The 16,870-nt window shown below is 42.4% G+C and overlaps 1 pseudogene; it reads right to left on the bottom strand.

Moving 5' to 3' along the window:
• Positions 1-1,036: 1,036 nt before the first annotated feature.
• Positions 1,037-1,982, bottom strand: LOC144683824 (ubiquitin carboxyl-terminal hydrolase isozyme L5 pseudogene; annotated as a pseudogene).
• Between the last annotated feature and the right edge of the window lie 14,888 nt (positions 1,983-16,870).

Raw genomic sequence — 16,870 nt, 5'->3', positions numbered from 1 at the left:
CTGTCGTCCCTTTATCTGATGTGCTTGAAGTTAGATTCCTAGCCCTTTCCAAACACTCTGTCCTATTTTGTGTTCTGGAGACTTTAATAGCCTCTCCTGGGCTCTCCTTTCTTTTCAGTTTTTTTCATAATTTTCCATGACGTTGAATCCACCCCCCCACCCGCTAACCTGCTGCTTTGTTTCCCATTAGTCAAACATTTTCCAACTTGCATGCAACTTCAAAATATTGATCCCCCTTAATGGGTCATGAACTCAGAAATTCCCAATAATTTTTATGTCCCTGGGTTGTGAACATAAAGAAGACTCAGTTTAAATCAGTTCAAAAACAAGTATCTCAAGAATAATACACGTATATACACACAAAAAAAAATTAACAAACTTAAAATCCATATGCTTCTAGAAAAGACTGTTTAAAATAAAATATTTTCATTCATCAAATAAATGACTACAGAGGGTTAAACTGTTTTAGCTCTGTGAACAGAAATGGGTGGTGCTGACAATAAAAACATCACATAGACACTATATTTAAGACAGACTTGCAAACAAAAGCAATTAAAAACAAGACTACAGAGGTTTAAACTGATTATAGCTCTGTTAAACATCTGTAGGCCCAGAAACTTCCAGACATTTTTTAAAAATAATTTTTAGTTAGCATTTAATACCTTATCATGTACCTAGTCAATTCCATTACTCAACACAAGACAGAGAAATCTTTTGAAATTGGATTGTAAAGTGTTGGCAGCACTTGAACTACTTTTAAGGGAAGAAAAAAAATATTTAAAAACAATTCTTTCATTTTAAACATGGCACATATTGCATGCACGTGATGCAAATAGAGAACATTTAACAGTCTTGTATGTGACATACAATTACAAATGAGAGTGCTTTGCACTCATTAACTATCTGAAAAGTCCACTGGTTTATCAGCCAGATTTCACTTTTAAAACAGAATCATTAGCAGCAAATGGTCACAAAGTTATAGGTAGGAGTTTTATTTGGCTTCTTGAGCTTTCTTGCTGTTCTATTTTTCTTTAGCCTATTCTATTAGTATTAACTGCTGGTGCTCTGCCAGAGTCTTCACAAATTTCATGATAAAGGGCAAATAGTTGTGTTTTTGTCTGACATTTTCAATCTTATATCAAATTTAATTTCTGATTTTCTTCTTCAATCAGCATCTGTTATTTAGCTGACTGAATCAAGGTTATGATACTGTTGCCCTGATCCGTATCCATGGGTTCTTCCTCAAACAGCTGTCTCTGTAGATCTCTAATCTTCCTTTCATATATCATTTTCCTGTCTGACACGATTGCCATAAGGTTAAACCTTATCTCTCCCTCACTGTACTTTTGTATCTGCTTCTCTATGACTGGTCGCTTTGCACTGACCCAGTCATCTTGATTGCATGTCCCCAAATCAATCGGTCCTTCTCTTAATCCATCTAGTTCATATAATCTTCCACGGACAGGAAAGTAACTGACAAAATGGAATGCATCTTCTTCCTTTCCTGCAGTCTTGGCATCAAACTCAAACACCTGTTGCCTGGCAAAGCTATTGTAAACTTGTCGAATGACTTCTGAGTTGCGCAATGCCAAGCCTTTCATAGCAGCATCAAAGCTTTGAGAAAATTCTATAAATTCTCCAAGAGCTTCCCTTAGTTCTATATCTGGATGGGTAAGTTCAGTAACACATTAATAATGGCTTGGGTGGCACAGGCATTATGGATAACCTGTTTAGCAAAGAAGATCTTCTCAAGTCTTGAATCTTGGACAATGGACCCTGCTGGTTCTTCTCCTGGCTGCCACTTGAATAGGAAGATAAGGCTATGAACTGGTTTTAATTTATCAAAGTGTTCTGGTTCTAGGCTCCATATTTCTTCCACCTGAACACATTTGCACCCGAAGCCCTTGATCAGCTCTGTAAAAACTCCGGGATCACTTTCCATCAGGCCCCATTCCCCGGCGCTACCCGCCATTTCTGCAGCAGCATGCCCAGAAACTTCCAGACATACAAACACTCAGTTTCATACTCCCATCCAGGTTAATTCTCCTCCTCGACGTTCGTGCTTTTACATGTTAATTTTCTTGCACCTTCAGGTGAAGATAATCTATTGACATGACTGTTTTCTTTGGTTTTTTTTGTGCATCAAAAAGTTGAAAACCCAATTAAACAATCACTATCTGTTTGGGTGTTTTGATCTAATTGAATTTTCAGGTTTTGGCTGTGATTGCTCTCTGCTTAATTTAATCACCTCTTTTAGCTGTCCCATGTTTGTTCAACCTATTTTTTTATTTATTCATGGGATGTGGGCTTCGCTGGTTGGGCCTGCATTTATTGCCCATCCCTAGTTGCCCTTGAGAAGGTGATGGTGGGTGAGGTGCCTTCTTGAACCGCTGCAGTCCATGTGGTGTAGGTACACCCACAGTGCTCCCGAGGTTGGTTACCGCCTATAAATTGGTCACAAGCAAAATCCCCATTTTCAGGGATTACATCTGTACATATCCCTGGTCAGAAATCCTTCAATCTATTAACACCTGTTATTTCCAAACTTTTATCTTGACCCCACCCAGGAATGCCAATGTTAGTAGATTTCCATTGCAATGAAGTGTTATTAATCTAGCAACAATGATTCATGTAAATGTGTTAATTATAATAAGTTTTATTAACTAACAACAATAATACATTTCTTATAACAGCTCTGCAATGTTACATTAAATGACAAAATGACATGCAAATTGTACAATTTGCTCACTGGGTGTGATTACCTTGAGAGGATGTTTACATTGACTGAATATATTAAATAACAAAATTCTTTCTCAATAATATAACTGGGTTTCCAGGCTCCAACTACCTTGAGAATGCTTTGACCTCCCAATAAAACCACACAGCCTGTGTTTCTAAGGAATGGAGTGACCAGCTTTAGTATCCAAGTCATCCATGTGGCTGTATGGCTTCTGATCATCTTAAACGGAGAACAGCTTCTATTCCTATGCTATAATACAATCTTGTTCTGTGCCTGCATATTACCTAGGGTGTACGCTTAATTGTTATTTTTTATCCTACTTATAATCTTTTCAGCCTTTGCCACTGTTTCATAAGCTTCGTTTTTAGTGCAGTAAGTGCATAGGCCAATCTTAATCTTAAACAGTGGTAAATTATATCTTGGCAACTAGTTTCTTAAGAGACATTTTCTCGACCTGAGTGTTTATCAACCTGCGTCCTTGCATTTCCAAACTGTTATTTGTACATAGGGATAAATTTAAGATTTCCACTTTACTCCACTGTTGCTACAACACCTTACTTAAGGAAAAGGATGCTGGGATAGATTGATCATTTAATTAATCTTAAAACATTCAAACACCCTTGCCTAATAAAAATCTAGCAGTTTCAATTTTGATGGGCCTGAACTCCCTCGGATTGCCACTCTGATCCCAGTTTCTTACCCGAAATCTTGTCTCGCCCTGCCTTCCATAAGACCATAAGACATAGGAGCAGAAATTAGGCCATTCGGCCCATCGAGTCTGCTCCGCCATTCAATCACCTCAGGCTAGGCAAGATCTGGGTAGTGCAGCGCATCCCCAGGACCTAGCGTGCTGAGTGCAACTCTGTCGAAGGGAGGAAGTTATGGCACAAGTTGCTGTGAAGCAAGTACGTTCATGGTCCATTTAAGTTTAAAGGCCCTTGACAGGCCAGGGAGAAGGTAGGTGGGTAGGATTTGGGGTTGGGGTGGGCCAGGCGTTGGGGGGTGGGGGTCAGGCCTCGGGGGTGGGGGGGGGGTGGTGGCTAAGAGCCGGGCCTGGCGGGGTCAGGGGGTGGAATCCTGTGGGTCAGGGCATTTCTGTTGGGAGGGGTGTAATCCCATGGAGGTTGGGGGGAGTCCTGTGGGGGGTAGTTAGTCAGTGGGGGTGGTGGGAGATCCTTGGGGTGTCAGGGGTGTGTGGGGAGTCCAGTGGGGGAAGCGAGGAAAGACCTAACTATTGGTGTAACCCAGTTGGAACCAACTGAAATTTGTGATTTAAGTCACATTTTCGGGTATTTCCCAGTGCTGGGCAATTGCCCAGGGGATGTTTGCACTTCTGGTCAATGGCCCTGCAGCCCTTACCTGGGCACTTCCGAAGGGGATTTCCCAGTGCATCTGTGGGGTACCCCTCAATACGATTCCCTTGAGCTCGCAAATTATGGCCCAATATTTTTAATTGACCCAACCTCAATTGTAGAGGGAGTTCCAGATTCTTACCAACTTTTCTGTGAAAAAGTGATCTCTGACATGACCCTGAACATCTAAGCTCAAAGGTTAAGCCTCTTGTTCTCAACTCTCCAGAGGAAATAGTTCCCTCTTTCTACCCTATCAAGTTATCTTAAATGCCTCAATTAGATCAATTAGATATTCTATACTCAAGGAATACAAACCTAGTCTATGCAAGTTATTCTCATAATTTAATCATTCTAACCCCAGTATAATTTTGATGAATCTGTACTCTACTGCATTCCCCTCCTCAAGGCCAGTATATCCCTTCCTGAGTTACACTGCCTAGAACTGAATACGGTGCCCCAGATGTGGTCTATTTGGAGTGATTCTTAAGGAATGATTTTCTGCAAGTCTTTTTCATCTCCTGTTGTGTCATTTTCATGTTCTTGCCTAATGTTTTTGCTTCTAACCTAATATTTCCTAATGTGGCTCGGTGTCATTTTTGTTTTATAATGTTCCTGTGCAGCACCTTAGGACATGTATTATGTTAAAGGCGCCATCAAAACATGAATTGTTGTTGTTTGCCAGTACTTGTAGCAGAGTATGAGTCATCCAGATTGTGGGAGACACCTGCTGCTGCTCCACCAGCCTCGTTGCTTAGCAAAAGATATCAACAAAGCTAGTCGCAACTCAGTGCTACGTTGTGATAGTCAGCTCTGTTCAGGTTCACCGTGAAGGCAGGGGTTGTTTCTAACTATCTAAAAACAAAGCTGTACTCTTACAAAACACACATTTGTTCATCAATAATTATTAAGATGGCAAAAAATTCTCCATTGTCTGTTTCTTATCACCCTCCAATTCACCATTCGAAGAAAGGTTCTGCTCAAATGGAAATTGCGTACTTTCAAATGCCTTTCAGACTTTTAGATCCTGAGGAGTTTGACAAAATCAGACTGAAAGCAAGCACTGCCTGGACTGCAGAACATGAGAATCAATTAAGGAGTGTTACCACTTATTCAGCAGAACACGGTAAAAAACAGCTGGATGAACCAACACAGAGCCAGGTCCGGCTGAACTCCCCAACAAGACTACACAGACCCCATCCACCAGAGTAAGGCACAATTTATTGTGCAATTTTTAAACAATAGTTAAAATGTCTGTGGGATTGATTACTAAAGGATTCTGGAAATAAAATAATACATTATTTGTAGTAACAGAAAACTTCTCATTTACTGTTGCTTTTGTATAATCCAGATGATTAAAATATAATTTTTATTTTAATTATCAAGTGTTACAGATAATTTACGAAAGTGGTCTAATTAAACAGGTCTCTCAAGTAATTCAAGAAACTGAGCAAAATCCAGTGACCTACTGTCACGACTCACTGGGGATAGTAGTGTGCTGTAATATTAAGCCCCACAGTTCCCCGAGCTGTGACAAATGTGAAAAAGTTTGATCAAACCACCAGATTTCCCCATTTCTACCTAACTGCTTAATTTCGGTTAACAGAATACGAGCACCAGGTTTGTAAACTTAATACGTAAATAACTGTTTATTGAACAAACTGTTGGGCCAACTGTGGCAAAAGAAATAGGAACTAGTTTTTAACTCTATAATCTAAAATCTACCCCTTCTTAAATCCCCATACGCACACATATAAGACACACAAAACAGGGATTTTAAGGGTGGGATAAAAGAGTTCAATGGCACCAATTCCGGAGTACAGGATTCGATGGGTAGATTTTGATTAATGTCTTCCAAATTCCTTTTAGTTCTTGTTGATGACATGAGGTGGTCTTCCAGCACTTTCAGTATTTAGTTCAATGACTGAGCCTTTCAATGTCTCTAACAGTGATTTTCCCCTTTGCTTCTTGACAAGGGTTTTCAGAGAGAGCGGGTTATAGAGATATGAGAAGAAAAAGCCAGCTAGCTACTATTGTGAAATTGCTGGAATCTTCCACACACAGGAGAAAGAGGTTTTAGGTCTTGTACCTTTCAGGCTTGGAGCTATTCTCTGTACTGCTCTCACACAAAACCTGGTCAGGAGCCAATTAAAACATTGTTGCCAGGCAGCTCTCTTGGTCCGGGACTCCATTCCAGCACCATCCTGTCTTTCATGGCACACTCTGTTCCAGGACTACAACATTGTATATATCTCTCATTATAATTTTAATTCCCAGTCCAGCAGAAAATAAAAATTTATGTTCTTTACAACAGTCCAACAGAAATAAAAAAATATGTTCCTTACACTACCTTAACATGAATGTAGTTCCCTCTTGATTGTACACTGAGGATTTACAACCATAACCACAGGGGAGATATAAGTCTGATTTTCACCACTGGGGATGACACCGGAACCCCTTAAAAATGGCAGTGGGTCCCGATTCCTAGGTTCCCAACACCATTTCCAGGCTGCCTGATTTTTAGGATTGTCTTTAAAGGGTAAGGGCTGGATCCTGTCAAAAGCCCGCACCTGGCACTCCTGATCTGGCTGGCTCCGCTGTGGAGATAGGCATGTCCCAATCCTCTGCAATTTTCATGGAGTTGGGTCAGCTTTTTAAAGAGTCGTGAATTTCGGCCTCTCAGAGGAATCATGAACCCTAGACTGCGTGAGGGGACCTTTTAAAAGCTAAGTTCAAAAGGTCCTCCTCATGTCTCCCATTCCAAGCTCTGCTCTTCCACCCACCCCCTATGACCCTTCATGCCCCATGTGCCTAGCCCTGCCCTCCATCCACCACTCTGGTCCTTTCAGGTTCAGGAAGAGAAGTCAGAGATCCGGACCTGCGGGAGATACACGGAGTGGGGAGAGAATAAATACAGCCCGGGAGCGCAGCCTACTTTACTCATCTTCAGGAAGAGCAGTCGGAGGGGCGGACCTGCGGGAGATACAGGGAACGGGGGGAGAATAAATACAGCCCAGGGAGCACGGCCTACGTCATTCACCTTGGGGAAGAGCAGTCAGAGAGGCAGACCTGGGGGAAGAGCAGTCAGAAAGGTGGACATGTCATCTGCTTGGAATCAGCCCGCCCGCACTGAGTTCGAAAGGAGAGTGAAAAAAAACACTGACATCACAGGAAAGAAGTAATTTGATTGGTTGGAGAAAAAGCTAGCTGGTGAGTATCTGGTGAGCATCTTGTAAGATTTTAAGGTTTATTCTATTCATAAGGTTTAGAATAAAATAGCAACTGTACTTTTGGTAAGGTTTATTATTTAGGGCCACCTAAAATCATTTTCTGTTTGGATAAAACTCAGCATTCAGGGGATAAAACAGCGAGAGTTCATGGGATAAAACAGCGAGAGTTCAAGGGATAAAACAGCGAAAGTTCAGGAGATAAAACAGCAAGAGTTCAGGAGATAAAACAGCGAGAGTTCAGGAGATAAAACAGCGAGAGTTCAGGAGATAAAACAGCGAGAGTTCAGGAGATAAAACAGCGAGAGTTCAGGAGATAAAACAGCGAGAGTTCAGGAGATAAAACAGCGAGAGTTCAGGAGATAAAACAGCGAGAGTTCAGGAGATAAAACAGCGAGAGTTCAGGAGATAAAACAGCGAGAGTTCAGGAGATAAAACAGCGAGAGTTCAGGAGATAAAACAGCGAGAGTTCAGGAGATAAAACAGCGAGAGTTCAGGAGATAAAACAGTGAGAGTACAGGGGATAAAACAGCAGGAATTCGGGAGATAAAACAGCACGAGTGGAGAGACGGAATTGAAAACAGTACGAGTATAGAAATGTAAATTTCTAAACAAGCGCACTTAAAGTAAGAATTTATAGGCACAGGAAAGGGAGCTGATTTGTGAGTAAGGGCGAAGAATTTCTACTTTCTACTAATCTCCAGTTTATAGTTAATAGTACAAGAGTAAGGTTAAAGTAAGTAAAAGTAGCTAAAGTTTAAGTTAAAAAAGTGATTTAAAAGTTAAAGGTTAAGGCATGGCAGGACAGCCCAGCCAAATGGAATGCCTGCCCTGTGGCATGTGGGAAGTTGTGGACACTTCTCGTGACCCAGAAGAGCCCGTGTACAGGAAGTGTCACCGGCTGCACAAGCTTGAGCTGCACAATTCAGAGCTTGAGCAGCGGTTGGGGTCACTTAGGTGCATCCGTGAGGCAGGGAATTATGTGGTTAGCCCATTCAGAGAGGTGGTCACACCGCAAGTTAGGGGCAAGCAGGCAGATAGGGAATGGGTGACCGCCAGGCAGTCCAAAAGGAACAGGCAGAGAATGCAGGAGTCCCCAGAGGTCCCACTCACTAACCAGTTTTCCATTCTGGATAGCGGTGAGGGCAATGGATCCTTGGAGGAGTGCAGCAAGAGCCAAGCCCATGGTACCATGGGTGGCCCTGCTGTACAGGGGGGGGAGGAAGAAGAACGGAAGGGCAGTACTGATAAGGGATTATTTAGTTAGGGGAGCAGACAGGCTTCTCTGCAGCCATTAATGTGACCCCAGGATGGTTTGTTGCCTCCCTGGTGCTAGGGTAAAGGATGTCACAGAACGGCTGCAGGACATTCTTGTGGGGGAGAGCGAACATCCAGAGGTCGTAGTCCACATTGGTACTAACGACATAGTTAGGAAGGGGGATGTGGTCCAGCAATTGGAATTTAGAGAGCTAGGAAGAAAATTAGCAAGCAGGACCTCTAAAGTAGTAATCTCCGGATTACTCCCAGTGCCATGTGCAAGTGAGTACAGAAATAGGAAGATAAGACAGATGAATGTGTGGCTGGAAAGATGGTGTAGGAGGGAGGGCTTTAGATTCCTGGGACACTGGGACTGGCTCTGGGGGAGATGGAACTGTACAAACTGTTGCATCAGAACAGAGCTGGTACTGAGTTCCTTGCAGGTCGTTTTGCTAGTGCTGTTGGGAAGGGTTTAAACTAACTCAGCAATGGTTTGGGAACCAGGAGAGAATATTAGAAAGTAATACCAGGGTGCACGGAATGTTGGGAGAGGCAGATAGCACTAGAATAGAGAATAATAAGTTGGAGTAAGGGACCAAGTAATGAAATCTAAATCAGGGTTACACTGCATGTATGTGAATGCCATGGAGTATAGTTAATAAAATTGGGGAGTTACAGGCACAGATTGCCTTGTGGGTTTATGATGTTGTAGCGATAATAGAGACCTGGCTTAAGGAAGGGCAGATCTGGGTACTAAATATTCCTGGTTACAAAGTGTTCAGAAAAGATAGGAAAGGGAAAAATGGAGGAGAAGTGGAATTTTTGGTTAAGGAGAGTATTGCAGTACTGGAGAAAGAGGATGTCAGAGGATTCAAGGACAGAATCGATTTGGCCAGAGCTAAGGAATAAGAAGGGTGAAATTACATTGCCCAGTGTAATATATAGACCACCAGCTAGTGGGAAAGATATAGAGGAACAAACCTGCAAGGAAATTACAGAGAGGTGTAAACATCATAGAGTAGTTATAATGGGGAATTTTAATTACCCGTATATAGACTGGGATAGTGGTAGTGTAAGGGGCAGTGAGGGACAAGCTTTCTTAGATTGTGTTCAGGAGAATTTCCTACAGCAGTATGTGTCCAGTTCAACAAGAAAGGAGGCACTGCTAGACCTGGTTCTTGGGAATGAGGTGGGCCAAGTCGATCAAGTGACAGTGGGGAAACACTTAGGGGACAATGACTATTGTATGAAAAGGTTTAGGATGACGGTGGAGAAGGATATTGGTCAATCCAGAGTAAGAATAATCAACTGGCAGAGAGCGGACTTCAATGGGGCAAGGACAGAGCTGGGCCGGATAGACTGGAACCAAAGGTTGGCAAGAAAAACAGTAGCTGAACAATAGGCTACCTTCAAAGAGGAGATGGTTTAGGCACAATCAAGGTATGTCCCCTCAAAAGGGAGAGAGTAAGATAAACAAATGCAGAGCTCCCTGGATGACAAAGGAGGTAGAAATTAAGTTAAAGAAGCATAAGTGTGCTTACAACAGGTGACAGGCAGCAAATACAATTGAGAACCAAGCTGAATACAGAAGGTTCAGAAGGGATGTGAAAAAGCAAATACAAGAAGCAAAGAGGGATTATGAAGAAAGACTGGCAGCTAACTTATTAGCCTAATTAGCTTATTAGGCATAGAATACAAGAATTTATTAGCTGAGGTATAGAATACAAGAGCAAGGAGGTTATGCTGGAACTGTATAAAATGCTGGTTAGGCCACAACTGGAGTACTGCGTGCAGTCCTGGTCACCACATTATAGGAAGGATGTGATTGCACTGGAGTGGGTGCAGAGGAGATTTACCAGGATGCTGCCTGGGCTGGAGGGCCTGAGCTACGAGGAAAGATTGGATAGGCAGGGGTTGTTTTCCTTGGAGCAGCGAAGGTTGAGAGGGGGCTGATAGAGGTGTATAAGATTATGAGGAGCATAGAGGGGCTGGATAGGAAGGCACTTTTTCCATTAGTAGAGGGGTCAATAACCAGGGGGCATAATTTAAGGTAAGAGGTAGAAGGATAAGAGGGGAGTTAAGAAATTTTTTCACCAGAGGGTGCTGGGAGTCTGGAACTCGCTGCCTGAAAGGGTGTTTCAGTCAGAAACTCTCATAACATTTAAGAAATATTTAGATATTCACTTGCATTGCCTCCGGGCTATGGGCCAAGCGCTGGAAAATGGGATTAGCATAGTCAGATCTTTGTTGACCGGCACGGACATGATGGGCCAAATCGCCTCTTTCTGTGCTGCAAACGTCTATAAGTCTTAACATAAAAGGAAATCCCAAAGTATTCTATAAGCACATCAATAGTAAAAGGGTGGTAAAAGGAGGAGCAGGGCCGATAAGCGACCAAAAAGGGGATTTACACATGAGGCAAGAGGCATGGCTGAGGTGTTAAATGAATACTTTGCATCTGGCTTTACCTACGAGGTAGATGCTGCCCAGGCCATGGTGACAGAGGAGGAAACTCAGTCACTAGAAGGATTTGAAATTGATCAAGAGGAGGTGTTGGATAAACTGTTGGTACTTAAAATTGATAAGGCACCAGGACTAGATGAGATGCATCCAAGAATATTGAAAGAAGTGAGATTGGAAATTGCAGAGCCACTGGCAATAATCTTTCAATGTTCCCTGGTTTCGGGGAAGGTGCCGGAGGTTTGGAGAATTGCAAGCATTACACCCTTGTTCAAAAAAGGTTGTAAAGATCTGCCCTGCAATTACAGACCAGTCAGTTTAACTTTGGTGGTGGGGAAATTTCTAGAAACAATTATTCAGGATAGAATTAAGCATCGCATGGAAAAATGTGGATTGATTTGGAAGAGTCAGCATGGATTTGTTAAAGGAAAATTGTGTCTAACCAACTTGCTGGAGTTTTTTGAAAACGTAACAGAAATGGTTGATGAGGGAAAGGCCGTTGATGTGGTGTATAAGGACTTCCAAAAGGCATTCAATACAGTGCCACACAACAAACTTGTGAGGAAAGTTATAGGCCAGGGAATAAAAGGGACAGTAGCAACATGGAAACAAAATTGGCTGGGGGATAGAAAACAGAGTAATGGTTAATGAGTATTTTTTGGGCTGGAAGGAGGTTTGTAGTGGAGTTCCCTAGGGATCGTTATTGGGACCCTTGCTTTTCCTGATATATATAAATGATCTAGATCTTGGTGTGCAGGAGACAATTTCAAAGTTTGTGGACAAAACAAAACTTGGGAGAATTGTAACCTGTGAGGAGGTTCAAAAGGACATTGACACATTGGTGGAGTGGACAGATAGGTGGCAGATGAAGTTCAATGTGGAGAAGTGTGAGGTGATGCACTTTGGTACAAAGAACATGGAGAGACAGTATAAAATAAACAATATTATTCTAAAGGCTGTGCAGGAGCAGAGAGACCTGGGTGTATATGTGCATAAGTCATTAAAAGTGGCACGACAGGTACAGAGAGCTGTTTCTAAAGCATACAGTATAAGAGCAAGGAGGTTTTAATGAATTTATATAAGACATTGGTTAGACCTCAGCTGGAGTATTGTGTACAGTTCTGGGTGCCACACTATAGGAAGGAAGTGAACGCATTGGAGAGAGTGCAGAAGAAGTTTACAAGAATGGTTTCAGGGATGGGACACTTCAGTTATGAGGAAAGATTGGAGAAGTTGGGACTGTTTTCCTTGGAGAGGAGAAGGCTAAGAGGAGACTTGATAGAATTTTTCAAAATCATCAGGAGTCTGGACAGAGTAGATAGGGAGAAACTGTTCCCACTCGTAAACGAATCGAGAACCAGGGGCACATTTTTAAAGTGTTTTGCAAAAGAAGCAAAAGCGAGGTGAGAAGAAACTTTTTCACAGAGTGAGCAATTAAGGTTTGGAATACACTGCCTGGAAGTATGGTGGAGGCAGGTTCAATTGACGCATTCAGAACATCTGAGCAAGTAAACTACTTGGCAACAGCTCCCGTATAGATTTTTAACCATAAAAAATCCAGTAATATTACCCAAGGCAAAAACTGCTGCTACTTTAATGAAGTTTAGCACACGACTTCTCACTCTCTTCCACTCTGCTGTGGAAATCTGAAGAAAGTTCAGAAACAGACTGCTTTCCGAAAACGTGACTTTTCTGGCTTGAAACTGGATGGCTGCTTCAAATTCACAACTTTTCTCAGCACAGAGCTGGTTTCAGGACATCTCCCCCACACAGCCACCTACAACTCAACTAAATATCTTTTCTTAAATATCTTTTTTTCTTTTCATCCTAGACTCCATTGCCCTAAGCACCTCTTTGAACTCAACTTTTCCAAAATATAAAAAAATTTCACGTCTTCCTATTGCCTCCACTTTCTGGTCAAATAAAATTGAATAACCTTTGTTATTTACTTATGAAACCTTTATAAGCTCTAAAAGTCCCATAAACTCCCTTTGAAATTTAACAGCTGAGAAGTTAAGTCCTTACCTATCACCTGATGCAAATTTTAAAATCCAACCTATTTACTTCATCATAGCCTCTCATTACAAATGCATACATCTAGCACCTTTACCTTTCATGTCTCAGTTCCCATAGACAAGCTGTCGCTATGAACCTTTCCCCAGTTTAATTAATCATGGACACAGACACACACACAGCCTTCTTTACAGAATACCACCACATTCCCAAAAATATTTTTAAAACAACATCCATCTTCACACCATCAGAATTACTAACGGGTGGGAGATTGAGAACACAGCTTCCGTCTCTGGCATACAAAATTCAAACCCAGTGTCACCACGAGTCTCCACAAGAGGGTAAAATGGTGTGAGGAAGAACAGAGAACCAACCAGGCTCGGAACTTTAATTACAGACTCAGAGCATGTGAGTTACCAGTGCTGAAGCCCGGAGAGAGAGTATGGGCCTGAGACCAACAGAGAGAACGTACAATCATTGAAAAAACTCTACAACCAGGATCGTACAGGGTTGAGACAGGCCAGGATATCATAAGGAGAAACCGCAGCACCTTAATATCCTTGAAAATAAAACTGGAATATCCTCGCCCTCAAAAGATCAGAACAAGAACAGGGAGATTGGTCAAGGCACCTCAGAGACTAACCCTCTGAAGTCTGAGACGTTGGGGGGAGTCGTAGGCTGATGTAAATATGATGGGGATAAAGACTTGTGGGGAGATGTCGAGTAAAGGGTTAACATCAGAAGCACGTGATGCTGATGTGATAATGTCAGATCACATGACTGAATAGTAATCAAGATCTTGAAGAGATCAGAAGCTCTTACCTTATGTGCAAGCCCATATATGTAAATACTTACTATAAATAAATAGTTCTGATTAAAAAGACTATGCACTGAACAGCATACTTTTGGGAGACTAGACAATTCCGAAATCCAGCCTATACTCCTACCATACAACAAAACAATGGGGGGTGGGTGGAAAGGCAGAGCTTGGCAGAGGGTCTGAATGGGGGAACATGAGGTGGGATGGATGAGGCATGAGATGTGTTTGGAGGGTGAGTTAGGTTGAGGGCTGGAGGGCCTTTGTGTTTTTATTTTAACTGGGATGAAATCCAATGCACCAAGGCGGGCCTTTTATACAGTCTGCCTCCGCACCCGGCAGCCCGTGGCTGCCTCCAAACTTTTTCCTCGCTTGGCTGTCCTGACTCCAGCCTGCATCCAGCCCCCGACCCCCAGCTTTCAACAATGAAGATCCCACCTTTGTGGGTATTTTCTCCCAAGGAGGGCAGGCCGAACCGGGAATTTTCCCAATCCCACTACCCACCTTGAGGATGAAAATTCAGGCCAATATAATTATTATGAAAGAATGCTAAACCTGAACTTTGTGCACCATCATGATTTTCACAATAGGGACATGGAGGTGAAAATGAGAAAACATTTTAAATTTGCAAAATACAAATAATAAATTTATCTTGCTCAAATATTCTATAATCGTAAAATTAAACCCTAGTAGAGTGGCAGGACACAGTTTTGTGTCCTTGATTCTCCACTGTACAGAGTTAACTGACCTCAGTCAGAGTGATGATAAAGGGGTAACAGTTGGCCCCAGCAGTGATGTCTCCTGGAAGATGGACAAGGATAGGATCAAATTTGGTTGTAATGGCCTCTGTAGCCCAATAATCTGTCGACACGAGGACCCTGAATTTCTGTGGGGGTAGTGATGCACTCCCAATGTAATTTGGATAGGGTACAGCATAGCCACAGGGAAATGTAAGTACCCAAATAAGACAGCACCAGCATAAGCTATGAATTTCCAATCTTAAGAGACCTCAGGGGACAAACCTCCATCAATCCCAAAGGCCCTTGACTGGAGACGACAGAGCCAAAGAGAATGAATTCCCATGCTGCAAGCAATTTTTGGCTCTGACTTCTTTACATCAGGATGAACCTGGCGAAGAGATCTTTTTGAGCAGCAGACTCCACCTGAGCTCTGGCCTGAACCTCCAATTGGACCTCCAGTGTTACATTTGTAATATTAGCCCCTTTAAAAAGAGCTCATTTAAAACTTTCTAGATCTCACTATGGCACCAGTTACCAAAGAACAGCTTGACAGTGCCTTTATTCACCTGTGCACTCAACCATCATCTTCCAACTAGGCACTTTACAGCCTTCCGGACTGAATATTGAGTTCAACAATTTTAGATCTTGAACTCCCTCCTCCATCCCCACCCCCTTTCCGTTTCTTCCCCCTCCTTTTTGTTTTTTCCAATAATTTATATAGATTTTTCTTTTCCCACCTATTTCCATTATTTTTAAATGTATTCCACCCATCGTTTATTTCACCCCACCCCCACTAGAGCTACCTTGCTTGTCTTGCTCTCCACTCTTAATTAGCACATTCTTTTAGATAATATCACCACCTTCAACACCTCTTTGTTCTTTTGTCTGTGATATCTTTTGGTTATCTCCTATCACTGCTTGCTTGTCCCAACAACGCCCCCCCCACCCCACCCCCGTGCCCCCCCCACTTCTCCACCACCCCCTCCTTAAACCAGCTTATATTTCACCCCTTTCCTATTTTTACTTAGTTCTGTTGAAGGGTCATGAGGACTCGAAACGTCAACTTTGCTCTTCTCTGCCGATGCTGCCAGACCTGCTGAGTTTTTCCAGGTATTTCTGGTTTTGTTCTGGTTTGCATCCAACTTGGTGGGTGTGGTCATCTGTCACAAGCATGCAATTTAAATTACTTCCCTCTGCTCCCAGATGCTAAGGTGGGGTCATTGCCAGTGTACACACTTTTTTAGGAGTCAAAATAGGCTAGGCCCCCACTTACCTTGCCCATGAAGCCAACATCCAGAGAATGAATAGAATCATAGAACCATAGAAAGTTTACGGTACAGAAGGAGGCCACTTGGTTCATCGTGCCTGCAGTGGCCAAAAAAACGAGCCACCCAGCCTAATCCTACTTGCCAGCATATGGTCCGTTGCCCTGCAGGTTACAGCACTTCAGGTTCACTTCCATGGCACGTTTTAAATAAGATGATGTTTCCTCCAGTCCACTTTTGCTAAATCACTTCTCAGCTTTAGTAAGATTGGCCTTACCCCAATTTAGAACTTTAACTCTTTTTCTATCTTTGTCCTTTTCCATAATTATGTTAAAACTAACTGAATTACAATCACTACCACCAATATGCTGCCTCACTGCCACTCCTTCCACTGCCCAGCTTCCTTTCCTAAAACTAAGTCCAGAACTGCACTCTCTTGGACTTGCTACATATTGGCCAAAAAAAGTTCTCCTGAATGCACCTTAAGAATTCTGTTCCCTCCATTCCTTCCACATTAAAACTATCCCAGTTAATATTGGGGTAGTTAAAATCCCCTACTATTACTGCCATATTGTTTTTGCACTTCTCAGAGATTTGTCTCCATATTTGCTCTTCTATTTCCCTCTGACTGTTTGGGGGTCTATAGTCCACTGCCAGTGGTGTGACTACCCTTTTTTGTTCCTAAGCTCAATCCATATAGCCTCAATTGATTATCCTTCTAACACATCATCCCTCCTCACAGCTGTAATTGATTCTCCAAACAAAATTAGCACCGTCCCCTCCCTTTTTATCCCCCTCTAGGAACTATAACACTGGCTGATACAGTGAAATGCTGAAATACTGCAATGGGCAAGAGTTTTCTTGATAGTTTTGTGAGGTTCAAAAAGATCATCATGAACATTATTCTGCACAGCAGCATTTCATTGATGGAGTACCCAGAGAAAGGAGACGGGAGCAGCACTGAGTGGGGAAGCCTGAAGAAATGAAATTTACTAGTAGGAA

This window comes from Cetorhinus maximus, chromosome 1 (assembly GCF_964194155.1).
Source record: "Cetorhinus maximus chromosome 1, sCetMax3.hap1.1, whole genome shotgun sequence".
In the NCBI taxonomy this organism is placed as follows: domain Eukaryota; kingdom Metazoa; phylum Chordata; class Chondrichthyes; order Lamniformes; family Cetorhinidae; genus Cetorhinus; species Cetorhinus maximus.
This window is presented reverse-complemented; position numbering and strand designations above follow the sequence as displayed.